The sequence below is a fragment of the Patagioenas fasciata genome, chromosome 1, assembly GCF_037038585.1.
Source record: "Patagioenas fasciata isolate bPatFas1 chromosome 1, bPatFas1.hap1, whole genome shotgun sequence".
Lineage (NCBI taxonomy): Eukaryota > Metazoa > Chordata > Aves > Columbiformes > Columbidae > Patagioenas > Patagioenas fasciata.
The window spans coordinates 90311083-90326785 of NC_092520.1; positions in this window are offsets into that span (position 1 = coordinate 90311083).

Here is a 15703-nt window from a genome sequence, read left to right on the forward strand (position 1 = left end):
AAAATTTCAGATTTTGTTAATTTGTTCGGACCCAAATCCCCTAAACAGTGTTTTAAGACAATTTTCATGGTGCAATTAATGATGTCAGAAAACCAGCCTTCTGCTTGGTAATTATTTTATCTTAGGCAAAGCTGTAGCCACAAGATAAGATAAAGTCACATTCCTGGAAAAGAACAAAACATCCTTACATATATACATTTCCTTTGTTTTTGTTCAGGAAGCAGTGATGGCTGATAGTATTTTTTTTTTTTCAGAATTTTTGCAGGGACGTCAAGTGTCTAAAAGTTATTATTTTTTGCCATGACTTCTAGATTATGTTGCTTTGATACTTTTCCTACCTGTCAAAGAGTGAGTCGCTCTAATTTGTAACCTTTTTTGTAACTTATCACTTGACACTGGACTGGCAGGAGTGCCTGTTCCTAATTTCCTCTGCAATATCTCTCATTTGATTGCAGCTATAAAAAGGTCCAGGAGAAGACAGGGTAAACCTGCCCCATTCTAAATAAAAATAATCTGTTTATATAAGAAATAAACCAAAAAATAGCTATTCAGATACATATTCTATCCTTATTTCTCTCCTATGAGAGAAGTACTGCTAGAAATTAGTTTGATATGCACTCTCCAGGTTTTAGAGTCACTCTACAAGCAAAGTCCATGCTTCAGGCAAGTACAAAGGAGATCCCAAATTTAAGACTTAGTACATTCACTCTGTCCTGCTAACCTTAGGGTAAGCAGTACCCTGCTCATAACAGTGACCGATAGTCAGTTGGGCCACTCAATAGATCTCAATTTGGCCTCTTAGTGAGTATTCATGTGACTAAATTCAGACTTTTTAGAGCTTATTGGAGGTCAATGAAGGTGGCTTCAGGCCTTCGGTGTTTCTAAAGCCTGATTCTCCACAGCCTAAGGCAGGCACTTTACCTATCTAGTAGGTAAGAGTGTTTAGTTCACCTTGTAGGTAAAACTAGCTCAGAGTCACTGTGCCCCAGGAATGGTTATTTTTTTCGGTTGACACTAAAGACTGTCCATGGTGTGCCTCTCCAGGCATCTGAAGTTACAGGAGACAATCCCTCCTCTTCTGCACCCAAAGATGACCAGCTTGGCATTCACATGTGAAGGGAGAAGCAAATTGCACAGGAAAAAATCTCAGTACACATTTGAGGAGAAAATACTGACTAGGAAACAATGTGTATGTGTTGGCGGGATCAGACACCTATATCATTTACAAATTCAGTGTTTTTCCTCCACTGGAACAGGTTCAAGGTCTTGAAAAACATTTGTCCTCTGAGGCACAGAACAGGGTGTTTCAAAATGATGGACTCAATTTGAAATCACTATACCTCTGCAACCATGAACTGCACATGAATTAAACTGTGACAGTCCATACAGGTGGAGGGAGCATAGAGCATTTATTAAGAGGTTATTAAAATCTGATAACTCATTAAACCACCTGTAATTTTTTTTTTTTTTTTTTTTTTTTTTTTGATAATTGTACCATATTTGGTCCATCTTTTTGCAACACCATGTAAATTCATCCTGGCACACTAACATTGTGAACAAACGATGCACTGCTGCTAACGTGTCTTTTTAATGGCTGGATTAGCCACATCATGGGGATAGATAATATGTCATGTGTGTGTTGCATAACATCACCACGTCATACAAAGTGGTATTATGCCAATCCACAAAGCTAGAGATGTGGCAAAGGTGACCTTGAGCACAACCGCAGCATGTCAGGTAAATGTTGAACCAGAAACGTCACAAAAACCTCAGGTAGCTAAGACAATATTGTCGGACATGAACACATACACAGGCCTGTGCCTGCGTCTAATCCAGCCTTGACAAAATATTTAGCAATATCTCTGGATGCTTCTGTCTTGACAGCCTGGTAAATTCAAGCCAGAAATACAAAAATGTAGCTAAGCAAGGGAGTATTGCTGAAGCCTAAAAATCAGCATCAAACAACAAACCAGAGTAAGTGATAGCCTGTAGCAAGAGATGCTAAGCGGAAAAGTATTCCCCTCTGTGACAATTTCAAGGAGAATTCCAGGAAAGACAGAAACTGGTCACAGGAGAAACCAGTGAGGCAGGGAAGGAGCTGACCCAGATGGGGAGCTGTGTGCACCCAGGGTGTGCAGGTCTGTCATGCAGCAAGGCTCATGGGGTCAAAAAGTAGGATGAAAAACTTCAATGCTAATTCAGGTTCTCCTGCACTTGTTATCTCCCATATACAGGCATAACCTCCCTTGCCATTAAGGTGCATTAATCTCTGGAGCAAATAAACGTACTAATTATCGCTGACCCCTGGGAAAAGCCTCTTCAAATTTACACTCTGTATTCTGCTAAAAAAATAAATAATTCTACAGCTTCCATCTGGTTTTGTATTAAAGTATCTGGCAAAGTGCTGTTATTTCACAGAAACTAGCCCCTTTACCCTTATCTGTGTCTACTTAATCTAGCAGTTTTTTATTTCCGTTTGCACTTCCAATAGTTCTGTCATTAATAAAAAATGCAACATAACTTGTCCAGCATATATTCCATTTTTATCATTTGCAGAGCTGTCAGTTTGGTTTGTTACACTTATCTCCCTTTCATTCTATGGTGTTGGCTGAAGTCAGACACTGAATACTTAATTAACCAAAATGATAGTGGGAGTGCACGTTTTCATGATGTATATAAGGCACGAAACGTTACAAGTCAGTTTCCATCCTCCAATAGCTGGCACATATTTTGTGAAACTCTGCACTTTTAGAAACATAAAGAAAACCATAGTTTGTAAGAGAGAGAATGGTACCCAGGGTCATTCACTGAAGATGGCCAAGACGTTTTTTACTTGCAACACTCATAATGGGCAAAAGTGCTCAAGACACAGTTCTGAGCCAAGGAGAGGGCTTCACCCATTTTTATCAAATGTTTTTTAAAATCCATTATCAGTGATCTGGTCCTCTGTATTATATACAGGATGAGGAGACAGAGCACAGGAGGAGGAATTACTTCAAAGGTTCGCTCCTCCAGAACCCAGCATATCTCCGGCATTGAGAGGAAACAGATTTGTGATATAACATTAAATGTTCAGAACATGAGTCCAGGGAAGTGCAGAATAAGATGCTGTTCATGGCATCAGCTTCCAGCATCACAAAGAGGTGCCAGCATGAGCATCCTGTCATCTCGGACTCCATTGGGCTGGCATAGAAGAGCATCTCTGTTACAGCTCTGACACCAGGACCAGGAGAGCCCTGCTATCTCCACTGACCTCCTGCAGGGTTCAAGGAGGCTGCACGTCCAAAGTCCACTCTCCCTCAAGCAAACGATGCAAACAGGCTGTCATGGGTCTGATGTGTCCAGCTGAGAGGACAGCCAGGTGTGCAACATCTCTCATGGGATATCCAACCAGAAGAGCCAGGCAGGCCTTTCCAAATGTACGTAGCCGAAAGCTATGGGTAAATGCTCAAGCTGAAACTAGTTCTTGCTGTGTGTACTGTAAATCAACAGAGGAAGGTCTGAATGATCTGTAGCACACAATTTATGCTTTCACTCTCTTTTATCTTTCTAGTTTCCTAAGGTAATGCAGTAATTGCAGATAATTATTTCAGAGATTATTATCTAATTCATACTGTGAATCTACATGACAGATATTATTCATTTAGCCAACAAGCACAGCTATTTTTAATTCCTATTTAGTCTCAGTTCAGTCTTTCAAAATAGAATAGCTTACTACTGATTCCACAATTCTTTGTGCTACTGGCAACGTACAGAGAAAACTTACATGGATAAAATGCCTGTACTTAGCAAAATTATGAACATGCTTTAGCAAATTCCATCTTCAAATTAAAATTAAAACTGAATGAATGTGTTCCCATTGAGGCTTTGTAATTAAGAAAAAAAAGGATGAAAGTATATTCCATTTGTGACTTCTGAAAGCAGAAATAATATTATATTCATCTATGTCTTTTCTATTTCTGTCCCAGGCATTCAGATAATTTTGGATGTTTTCCTCATCATCTGTCTTTTTACTTTTTTTCTCAAAAGATGTTTATTTTGTGAAAGAGATTTTCATCCAGAACTGAAAGTGCTTTAAAAAATTGTGTTACAACAGCAATTTTGACTCCAGTTCCCAGCTGATTGAGTGGGTAGCCATGCAGAAGTCTTTTGAACATACAGATTTACTAAATAAAATATTTTTACATTTTTCTAATTATTTATGTGATAGCTATTTTGCATGACTCAGAAATGTATACTTAGAATTCTTAAAATGTGTTTAGTTTTTCTTTTTCTGATTACAATTTTTTCATTGCAAAATAATTCCGTCCTTCCACGGGTATAGAAGTTACCCTCAAGTTTTCCTTTATGTCTCAACTGTGGAATGGTGTAAAAAATTAAAATAACCTTATACAATAGGTAGATGCAAATCTTACAAACCTATGAAAAGAGATCTATGCTATTGTTATTTAGATTTAGAGTGGTCTCTTTTATGTGGTTATAGGACTTTAAGTCACTAAATCCAAATGCGAAGACACCTACTCGCTTCAAAAGCTTTTGATTATGCCCTGCTTAGGTCACTGACCCTTGCAGGTTCCCAAACACAAATACATTGAAGGTGGAGGCAGCGAGGGAGGGTGTGCATTTCTGAGCACATACTAAGACACAACAATCTGCACAGTGAGCCAGTCAAACGTTTGTTGCAGAGGGAGCTAGGATACTGTCATTGCTTCTTATCTTTTACTTTCATATTTTATTCTGAAAAATCATTGGGAAGGCAGACCTTTATTCTTCTAACACAAGAATAACTTCTGGAGGACAAAAAAAACCACTATGTGCATCTTTATAACAAGTAATCTCTAGCACCTTTAAGAGGTAAAAAAATGGATAAAACCCACTTATACTACTTTCAAGTCATGTTATAAGCTTTGTGTTTCAGGTTTTCATCTTTCTTTTTTTTTTTCTTATTTGAATTTTAGCTTTTACTGATAGCTGAATGAAATTAATGTTTTGATTTTAATGAGGGAGGTCCCTGAAGCAACTGGGAGGCGACTTACAATAGCAACTTTTTGCAGCATTGATGTGTACTTGAGAATGTTTTTAGAAACACTTGTTACTATTTACACAGTTTATCAATGACTACATGAAGCATTTAGTAAACAGATAGATAACATATGAAATGGAAAAGCCACCTCAGTCTCTGCTTTCTTTTTAACACAAGTAGCACAACAGTACAGCGGCCAGGACAACACTTTTGCCAGGCTTTACACACTGAGCAGTGCAAGGTGTTTTACATTCACAGTTTACAAAATATCAAACAAAGCTTCAGTTTGGGTGAGTTAAAAATCCAATACACTCTGCTCCGGTGTTGTGGTTCACTAAAATTAACAGTTTCCTGGCTTCCCACTCTACTGCACTCACATTTCCGATGCACACAAATACATATGAACCCACCCTTCTTTCCAATCTCATCTATTTACCACAGTCAGCAAAATCCTACCCAAATAAGTGACTTGCTGGCATCTTTCCAATTCCTTGAGGGCTATATCTTGCTTGTGCAAACAAAAGCCCTGTCATCTGAAGCAAGGGGCTACAGCCCAAGAGACTGCAAGTCTCAGCAGGCAAGTCTCCATCTTGGACTCTGCGAGACATATATTTATTTTGCTGTAGCTATTCCACGCAGTATTGCAACAGCCTTACATTCTGCAGGAACACAATTCTTGTTGCTTCACTGTTTCATTTTTCTCTTCTTCCCTGCAGTTGTTCCCTAGTCAATGCAAGTGCATACTGACCTTAGTATCTGAAGGGAGTGAGAGGTCTCTTGCTATAATTTTTGCTAATTTCCCATCTGAAGCTCAGTGAGCAAGTGCAATGGCACTGACACCTTCACATAAAAGCCATTTTCTTCAAATTGTGATGATTGTGTCATTGGTTTTGCAATCAGATGAAACAGAGACACTTGCCAAGGACTTCCCAGCGCCTGGCTTTCTCAGAGTTTGGCAGCCAGTGCAAGGCACATGCTCTCATCTTCCATCCAGCCATGGGGATGATAACATCTATATTAGGATGGGATATCAATACTGCAGGGAAAGCACTCCTTTTCTCTCTCCTCACCATTGAGGAAGCCTAGATGTTACAATGACTGAAGACAACTGACTGGATCTGAAGCACGTGGAGCTATCTGTGGTCTGTGGGAGGCAGGTATATGCTGCGCCCTCGGTGTGCCTGACATGGTTTAATGTATCAGCAGACATCTTAATTGAAGGCTGAGCTTGAGTAACACCAGCAAAATAGCAACATCAGGCCAAGGAAATACATGAAGGCAATGTGAATCAGCTATTCTTGGACCACAGGACACCAAAAATACTCCAGATCTGAATCATACCATTGGGACAAACACTATTAATTAGAAAAGACATAACACCTGCTTTTAATGATACAGTCTTTTAGTCTAGTCCTCATGGGAGGAAGCTTCCCCTGAAATCTACAGCTATACACTTGGAGATGATGTGGTTCTTGTCAGAATAAGAGCGAGTCTTCTCCAGGAGAACCAGGGTCCCCAGTAGCTCAGGAGAGCTGTCCCTGTGTTCTGCTCCAATGGCAGATGCATGGCCTATTCAGCTCTCATACCAACATCGACTCATCCCAGGCTTTCTCTACTTGTGTTAGCACACCAAAAGGGAGGCTACATGTGAACATACAGTTGGGGAAAGACAATAACATATTTCTGCAACACACTGTCCTCAGTTTTGCTTTTATTGTAGGCTGGAACACATCCTGTGCTAGAAAAGTAGAAAAATATAAATATTGGCTCGATACAGACTTTACAGTGATCTGGGACAAGGCTGCAGCTCTCCAGCATCCTACATTGCAATTTGAGAGAGGAGCAGAGGCACCAGTAACACATTTTTTCACACGTGCTTTAAAATTAGTTGTAGTTTTAATTCACCGAGATGATAAATAAGTATTTTAATGCAGCACCAGTTAAGACTAAGAAAGATTGAGAAACATGGGCTCCTCTCTTTTGTGCATGTATCACATAAGTCATAGCTTTAAAATACTACTAAATACTACTAAAATACAACTCTCATAGCCCTGGTGTTGTTCAACCTGGAGAAGAGAAGGCTCTGGGGAGACCTTAGTGTACTTTCAGTACTTAAAAGGGGCCTGCAAGAAAGATGGGGACAGACTTTTTAACAGGGCGTGTTGCATTAGGACAAGGGGTAATGGTTTTAAACTAAAGGAGAAGAGATTCAGATTAAACATGAGGAAGAAATTTTTTCCAATGAGGGTGGTGAAACACTGGCCCAGGTTGCCCAGAGAGGTGGTAGATGCCCCATCCCTGGAGACATTCCAGACCAGGCTGGAGAGGGCTCTGTGCAACATGATCTAATTGAAGATGCCCCTGCTCATTGCAGGGGGTTGGACTAGATATCTTCCAACCCAAAATATTCTGTGATTCCACCCAAGAGTGTGAGTGTGGTGCTGCTTCATGTATGTGCAGGAATGTGTTCCTTGCTCATAAAACTATAAAGTAACTACATCAATGTCCACTAGATAACTAAGTACAATGAATTTACTTGTTAGAGTGAATGTGTGTTCAGTTTATAGTTGATTATGGTACATCTTGAGAGCAGAACTTGATTTTAAGTTTTTTCTAATATACTACTTGGTCAGCACCAATAACTGCTTGCAAATCATATTTCTGGGTGATTACTTGACTTTTTACTGAAGTTATTTGATTTTTCCTACATCTGGATGGGATATTGACACATTATTTTCTTTGCAATGTATATTCTTCTTTTTCAAGAGATAAATAATTTAAAGAAAAATGTGTGTTTTTCATTTTTCATTTATTTGTCAGCTATATATTTTTGTAACTTGAAACAGTGTTTCACAGTACGTCTTTGGCTTTCATTGTCTGATAAAATGTTCAAGTTATTCTTCTTGTGGAAACAACAATTCAGTTAAGGTTTTGCAGCCACATGGGCATTTTTTTTCTTCTAAACAACACAGAGTCAAACAAATAAGGACATGTTGGGGATGTACTGACAAGAAATATAAACAAGTTCTTTTCTCATCAGTTACATAAAGGTTTCTTGTTATTTTATATTGCTGTTTTATATTTGTTTTCCACTTTATGTTAACTTTGCTTATCTGCACAGGCTTTTAAATGAATTCATTCTTCAGCTCATAATTTACTCATTGGAATTTGCAAGTAGTGGTAAATTGGCATGAAAAATTTGGAATAGCATCCACATATGTTCTTTGTCTCTTCATATGAGTTCAACATCATTTGTACACATGGTATTTGGAAGAGATAAATTTTACCTAACTTTTTTTTTAGTTAGCTTCTCGAATTTCTCTTATGGTTCACGGGATGCTGCTCTCTATAAAGCATGCACCAAAAAGTAGCAATGAAATTACATAAGAGTGTCTAAAAGAAGTAAAACTGAATTTAGTATTCACTAAAAGAAACATTTCCTATAGTTCATGTTTTTTCCTATGCTACTTTTCATAAATATTCCTAGGCCAAGACTTTAACTCTGGGAAACTTCCGGTTATTCTGACATTTGCATTTGTGCTTTCAGGCAAGTAACTTTATTGAGTCTTGGGTTTTGTGTGCTTAATAGTTTTGGAACTTAATTCACTTTTTAGATTATCCAGGCATGGACTGAAAGACTTTGAACTCATATCACCTTTTTTCTTGAGCTCTGTGTATTCTGCAGGCTAAAGAACATCCTTCAGTTCGCCATATAGGACAGTGCTTACTGGGATTATTTCAAAAAGTCACCCACAAAATCAAAACAGTACAAAACAAGAATTCTGGTTACATTTTAAACCATTAGTTGTGTAAATTACTATAAACAACATACATTAGGCCGAGTTTGTTTGACTTTTATTTACAAAGCAGTGGCCCCACACACTTTTACAGAAAACAAAAAGAACAATTACGTGAAGGAAGGTCGTCAGTCTAAAAGATCAGAAGATACACTCTAGAAATAAAGATCTGGAACTTTCTGAAACATTCTCAGGCTTTCACAGCAAAACAGACAATTCATCAAAACAGAAAATTCTGCAAATCATGTTGGTTTCTAGGAGTTTTGAGAAGTTAATCTCTTCCCCTAAAGTTTGATGCTTAGCAAGCTCACAATTATGTTCCCTTTCTACCTACAACCATAGGCAAAGCCAATGCCTTTAAAGCCTATGCAACCTACATGTAAACAATATCCTATATGTATTATAAAAACATTCCATTATGAGGAACAGAGAGTTTTAAAATGGATAAAGTGTGTAGAAAATATTTAGTCTCTAAGTTCTTTTTATTATCAATGGACGGAGTGAGATTTTTTCAGAGCACTGTCAGATACATTCTTGTATCACCTCTCCTTTCAAAGTAACTTCTCTCTCCCTACTGTCTCCGCTTTCTTCCTTAATACTGAAATGTTGAAAGATTTCCTTTTCTTTCCACTTTAGAATAGAAATAAATTGTGCAACTTCTAAATCCCTCATAAGTGGAACTGTTGTTTCAGGACTTTCCTAAGAGTTCAAATGTTTACAAATATCTTATCCAGTGGTTCCGGATGTCTTGACCTTGGGCTAGAAACTTCAGGAACACACATTTTCCCACTCGTTCTCTCAGTTCTCCTGAATATCTTATTCTTCTCTTTGCCTTCAGATAAGAAAAAGGTGAAGTTAAGTTTGATTTCAGTTAAGAGGTGACTTCAATATTTTTTCACAAAAAAAAAAAAAAAATTGGGTAGTTCCTTCATTTGGCCTAAAGTGGTTGTTCTAATTCTTAAGTGGTGAGGCTGATAGGAACAGAAACAGAACAAGTTGGTGGATAGAAATGCCTCAATCTCTGTAGGTTTCTAGGAGAAAGACATATTCTAGTGCAAGATCAATATAGGCATTTTTAAACACAAAATGCAGTGAGTTTTCATGTTTCACAAACTTTTGTCTTTAACTTAACATGATTTTTTTTTTTTTTAACTGACTTGTTGCCAAAAGCACCCTAGGTAATCTGGGCAAGTGCAAAATAGCTCACTCCCTTAGTACCCAGAAATTCGAAGAGCAGATGAAAAGCCTTACACATGATTTTGGTAGAAGAACTCAAAACATTTAGGGAACTCCCAGCTGTGTGGTGATAATACAGCCAGATTACTAGTAGTGGCTCAGGGAATCCCACTGAGTATATGGCCTACTAATTTCAAAAGTGAAGTGAGAAGATGCTAAAGCATTAACAGCTGCATTGGTAATTCAATGTTTTGTTAATACCCCAGTTCCTGACGTGCACAGTGCATGTGTGTGTGTGTGCATATGTATCTAATTAGGTATCTCTCTCTGTATAAATATATATACACATACACACACACACAAACAAAAACCAACCAAACAAAAACCCTCACATACAAAAATATACGATGTTTCTGTACACAAATATATCTGTTAAATATTTTAATTAAAAAAAAAAAAGTTTTTCTAGTCCTACTTGACACTACTGATAATACTCTAACAGATATTATAGTACACTATATATTGGACCATGTTTTATAACTATTAGACCAACACTAGTTAAATATTTGAGCCAGAAACAACCACTGGTTTTGTTTTACAGTTTTGCTTTTGATTTTAGGGAGCTCTTTGGGATAGGAATCATGTCATCTTCTATGTTTTATTTCAGCACAAATATTTCTGAGCACAAGGCCAAATTTTAAACAAATGCAGGGCTCAAGTATTCCTTTGGATGACATGATTTTGTAGTTGATGTTAGCACACGCCCAAGCAGCAGGACCTACAGTGATATAAAGATTGAGCCCTTCTAGGACATTCTGTCTCACTATCTGACTAGTGCTGGGGTTTAAAAAGACTCAAGCATGCTAAATAATCAGGTGCACGGCTCTTGCTTCCTTCACCTGCAAATAAAATCTAGCCTCTTATTTATTAAGGGATAGGCAAAGAACAAGCATATGGCCATCAATTTCCATGGCCTACCCAACAAGTACTAACTCATCAACTTCTGCACCTCATCAGCTTGCAACCTCTTGTCCCCTGTCTAACATAAGTGATTTCTGGAGTATTGTGTAGACTATATTCTCAATCTAAATAATTGCTGATTGTGTGGGGGCTCTCTTTTTTCTTTTTTCCAGCCAAGGAGAATCACTCTCCACAACTGAATCTGTCAAGGACTCACACACCAGAAAAATAAGATGAAACTAAGTATAATATAATGCAGCCACAAGGGGTTCCAGATGTTTTTATTCATCAGTTCAAACTATAGTATTTTATGTGTGTTTTCTCAGATCCTTTTACAGATAAATCACTGTATTTAATTATTGTGATAAATTGCTAATTGAGTGGCACCGTTTGTTTTACATGCAACAATAACACATGTAGGATATTCATGCATCAAGGCACATGAGTAACTTCTCATCCAACTGCATCATACAACACAAGAATTTCGAAAAAAACACTTATTTGGGGGTGTTCATATTCATAACATACTCTATGGCAAAATGTTTCAGATTTTCTTAGTCTGATAGGAGCTCTTGAAGAAGGTTGGGTGTTACTGAAAGGACATGGAAGGTAGGCACACAAGATCAGAGCTTATCGCTTGTGTTGATGCATTTTTTAATGACTTAAAGACAGAAAGGTGCTGAAACTAATATAGATCTTTCACATGACCCACTTTGGAAGTAAATCAAAAGAACTTTTCTCGCTTTCAGTGTACAAATAGTTACATTTTTATATTTGAGTTATAGACTATACAAAGCACTTAGACTGCTTGTCTTTCTAGTTGAGACTTAATTCCCAGTTTTAATAATCCAGAGTTAAAAACATAATGCTTTACACGAACATCTGGTGACAGTGACTAGAAAGAAATGAGGAGAAAATGAAAAAGCACATGAAACTTAGAGCACATGGAAAACCTACTGAATAACATTTCTTTTAAAATTTAATTTTGCTTTGTGCTGAAAGAAACCAAGAGGTATTCTGTAGCTGTAAACAACTGGGATTCCAAAATAGCAAAGATGTCCTGAATTTGGTACGTGTTTTTAGTAGAAGGCCATGTTTACAGAGCAATCTGCCATTTAAGCATTCTTATAGCCCTGTTGTTAAATTCCTACCAGACTTCACCCGTAAGTGTCACATTTACCTTGTTCACTTCAGCAGGAATGTATGACCTTCTTTCCAGTATTTTGTAGACCACCATGATGAGTTCCCAGTAAAAGGAAAACATTGCATTCAGGGTTTCAGGTTTTGTTGATTAAGGCATTATTCATGGCAAATCATAGTCCATCCCTTTCAGAGGGTGCTACATAATCTCTAGATATAAGACACATTTACAGCTTCTTTGGGCAGTAGGTGAACTCCTTGCAGTGAATTTGTTATTTGGCTAAATACATGTTGGGCTATCAAGTTCTTCTTTTTCTCTCTAGAATGCTACAAACACACTGACAAACAACAGATGATTGCATTTTGGCAGCAAATTAAAGAAAAATAATTAATATGGGCTTTGTAGCATCCAAGGAGTCTTCATGCAACTGAAACCTGAAACTCTCCACATCTCAGTATCATGTTGCAGAAAAAAAAAAAAGTATTGCTTTAGAGCACTGACAAATACCCAAGAGTGCGTAGAGACAAAAATGACTAATGGAGTACATCGCTAGCACATTAACCACAAAAGAAGTCACAGTCAACATCAAAGCTCCTACAGCAACTGTAATGATTATCTCTATTTTTAGGAAATCTAGAGGCCCCAAATCAGACTTCATAGCTTTGATAGCTATTATACAGAGATTGTTCAGTCCAGCTGTAGTGTAAAAAGATAGAAGAAAGCTGTAGATGACTCCTCTTTTGTAAGTCAGAATTTGCTCACAAGGAGACCAAGATGTACACCTGTGGTCTGTGTCACAAAACTGTGAACCAAATTGAAAACCAACTTCCTCCCTACAATTGTGTGATAAACAAGTGTCATCTTACTGTGTCCACACTTTTAGTGCATATCAATTTGCTCAGCCTGTAGGTCAAAGTGACCAGACACATAAGACTGCATTAATGTAGGACTGATCCAAGAATAATGAGCCATCTCTGTCACAGGTGTCACTCCATGAAACTCAAACGCTCCAGGCTATACCTTGTAAGTATATGTCAGTTTAAACGTTCATTTTCTTTTTCCTTTACCTTTTATATTGGGTCCACTTCATGATATATGTGTGTAAGAGAGAAAAGCAAAATTTTAGCTCTTTTTTTTATACAATGGTGACATTGAACAATTTGTGCAAATCCTTCCCAACTATTGATTTTTCTTGTTATATTTGTTCTTGATTTATCAGCCTGGGCACCTCTTTATACAGACTGTCACTGAAATTAGTTTTTCTAATAATTAAATGAATGACTAACAAACTGTAAATGTGATTCAATTCTCTAAAACTGCTGTACTTTGAGACAAGATTCTGACAAACTTAAATAGTGCATTTCCACCCACGTAAGCTGCCAACATTTCAATAGCATTATCCATTAGTAGGAATAAGGTAGTCTTCATCAGTGTTGTGTATTTCAATTACAGAATTAGACTGTGCTTCCTCAGCTATCAACTCATAGAACTTCTATTTGAAACAAGCTATTTCTATAACTGTTAAAGCAGAACAGTGGTTTTTATCCATTATGATGGCAATGATGGACTTTTTGTGCTTTGAAGTGAGCCAGTTCAACACATAATGGCCTCAGCCACCTACCAGTTCTCAAAGAGTGAAGCTACACAGCTAATTGAGCTCACAGGCATGTAATCAGTGGTTATACACACTGTATATTTTTCATGGTTAATACAGACCTGAAAGTAAATACCAGAAATCAATAACTTTAAGTTAATCTCAAAAAAATGACAAGAGAATAATATTTTGTGTTGTTTCAACAGTAGCATGACGTACTAAAATTTCAACTTAGTTTCAGTCTCTTAGTGTAAATAGCACATAACACATTAACATAACTCTATTTTGTCCTGACATAAATTAAAAAACATCAGTCTTGTCTGACAAAATTGCATAATTTGGTTCTATAATTCTCTTTTTTTTTTCTGCTTTATTTTTTAAATCACTATTAAAAACTGTAGATAAATTAGTGGCAGTTTATGGTTTGGTATTCATAAAGACCATGCTTAGAAAAGCCATTTTTCTGCATTACATGTTTCTTCTGTATTAACAATCAAACTTTTACTGCTGGTTGGGTTTATCTAAAGCTATTTTTAAAATATTTTTCCTCCTATGTATGAAAAAAATGATGGTATTGTTGGCCAGAACATTTGCTGGTAAGATACATGCTCACATCATCATCAAATATATGACTGGCAGATTATGTGCTAGGGAAAGAAGATAAGGTGTTTAAGTATAAAATTTAACTATTGAGTGTTACAAGAAGTAATGAGATGATAATTATATTTAAATTAAAGAAGTTTGGGAACACTGATTAGGCCTTTACTGTTACATTGACAGAAGGATCATGCTTCCCCTTTTAATACTTTGTTTAACCCCCAACTTTGTCATTTGGAAATTACAGAAAACAATTAGTATCAAGAAATGCTTGTTTATAAGATATTGACTGCATTTCTATAGCTAGTCATCATCACTTCACTGACAAGGTGTATTTATAAAGTGGCACACTGGTGTCCCCACTGTCAACTAAAATAAACAGCAGAAAAGGCAGAAAACCAACCAAAAGAAGAAAAAAAAAAAAAAAAAAAAAAAAAACCTCAGCTTTTTTTCTCCTTCTAAGACTCAGAAAAAGGAGGCCTGACAAAACTGAAAAATCAGTTTCATAAGGTTGCATTAAAAGCACTCGAAATATCCTGGTTAAATGTACTGATATATCTTAAGGTATATATAACCAGTTAAACCTATTTGCCCTCTGGAGGATGGGAGCCTGCAAAGAGGCCAGCACACCCCTTGACAACAGGTGGGACTTCTTGCAGCCTTCTGGATTTTCTTGCCTGATGGCACTTTGAAGCTCTGTGCCCTCACAGTTCACAGACAGACAGGACATTGGCTGACAGCAGAGCTGTGCCACCAGCTGCACGCAGCGGAGAGAGCTGGAGGGGCACCAGGCTGTTCCCAGCACCCTCGCACCATCATCATCACCCCTGCACCACCATCCCAACAGACTCATCTCCACGTGGCCACACTCCCTTCCCTATCCAACTGCAATTAGCCACAGCTCAGTAAGTCACACTAGCAGATACAGCATAAACATTAACAGCAGTCCATGTCTCACATCACAGTACTATGTTTTTAACCCAGTTTCCCCACTACACACGTACACACGCTCTCGGACTCTCTTTTTCTGTGGGTATGATGTTAGCCACTTTCAGAATTACTGTGCACTACAAGAAACACACAGTTTGTTATGCTGACAAGGACAATTTGTCACTTGTTCAAGTCTGTCCATGTAAAGTTGCCAGAAGTTTAACAAAACGTTATGTATTCATTTGAACTCCGTGTTCCTCCAGCCTTTGTTGGACAAAAAACATGACCAATACTACGTGTTCCAGCTGCAGGGATTTTTATTCTCAAAATATATGGGAGGATGACTAAAGTGTTAGCTATACACAGCACAGAGAACTGAACAAAGAAGATTGCAGATTCTCCATGTTTAATAAAACAAGACAGCACGGATAATTTATGGCAGCTCTGAACTGTAAGCACAACACATTGAAAGGTAAGGCAGTCTA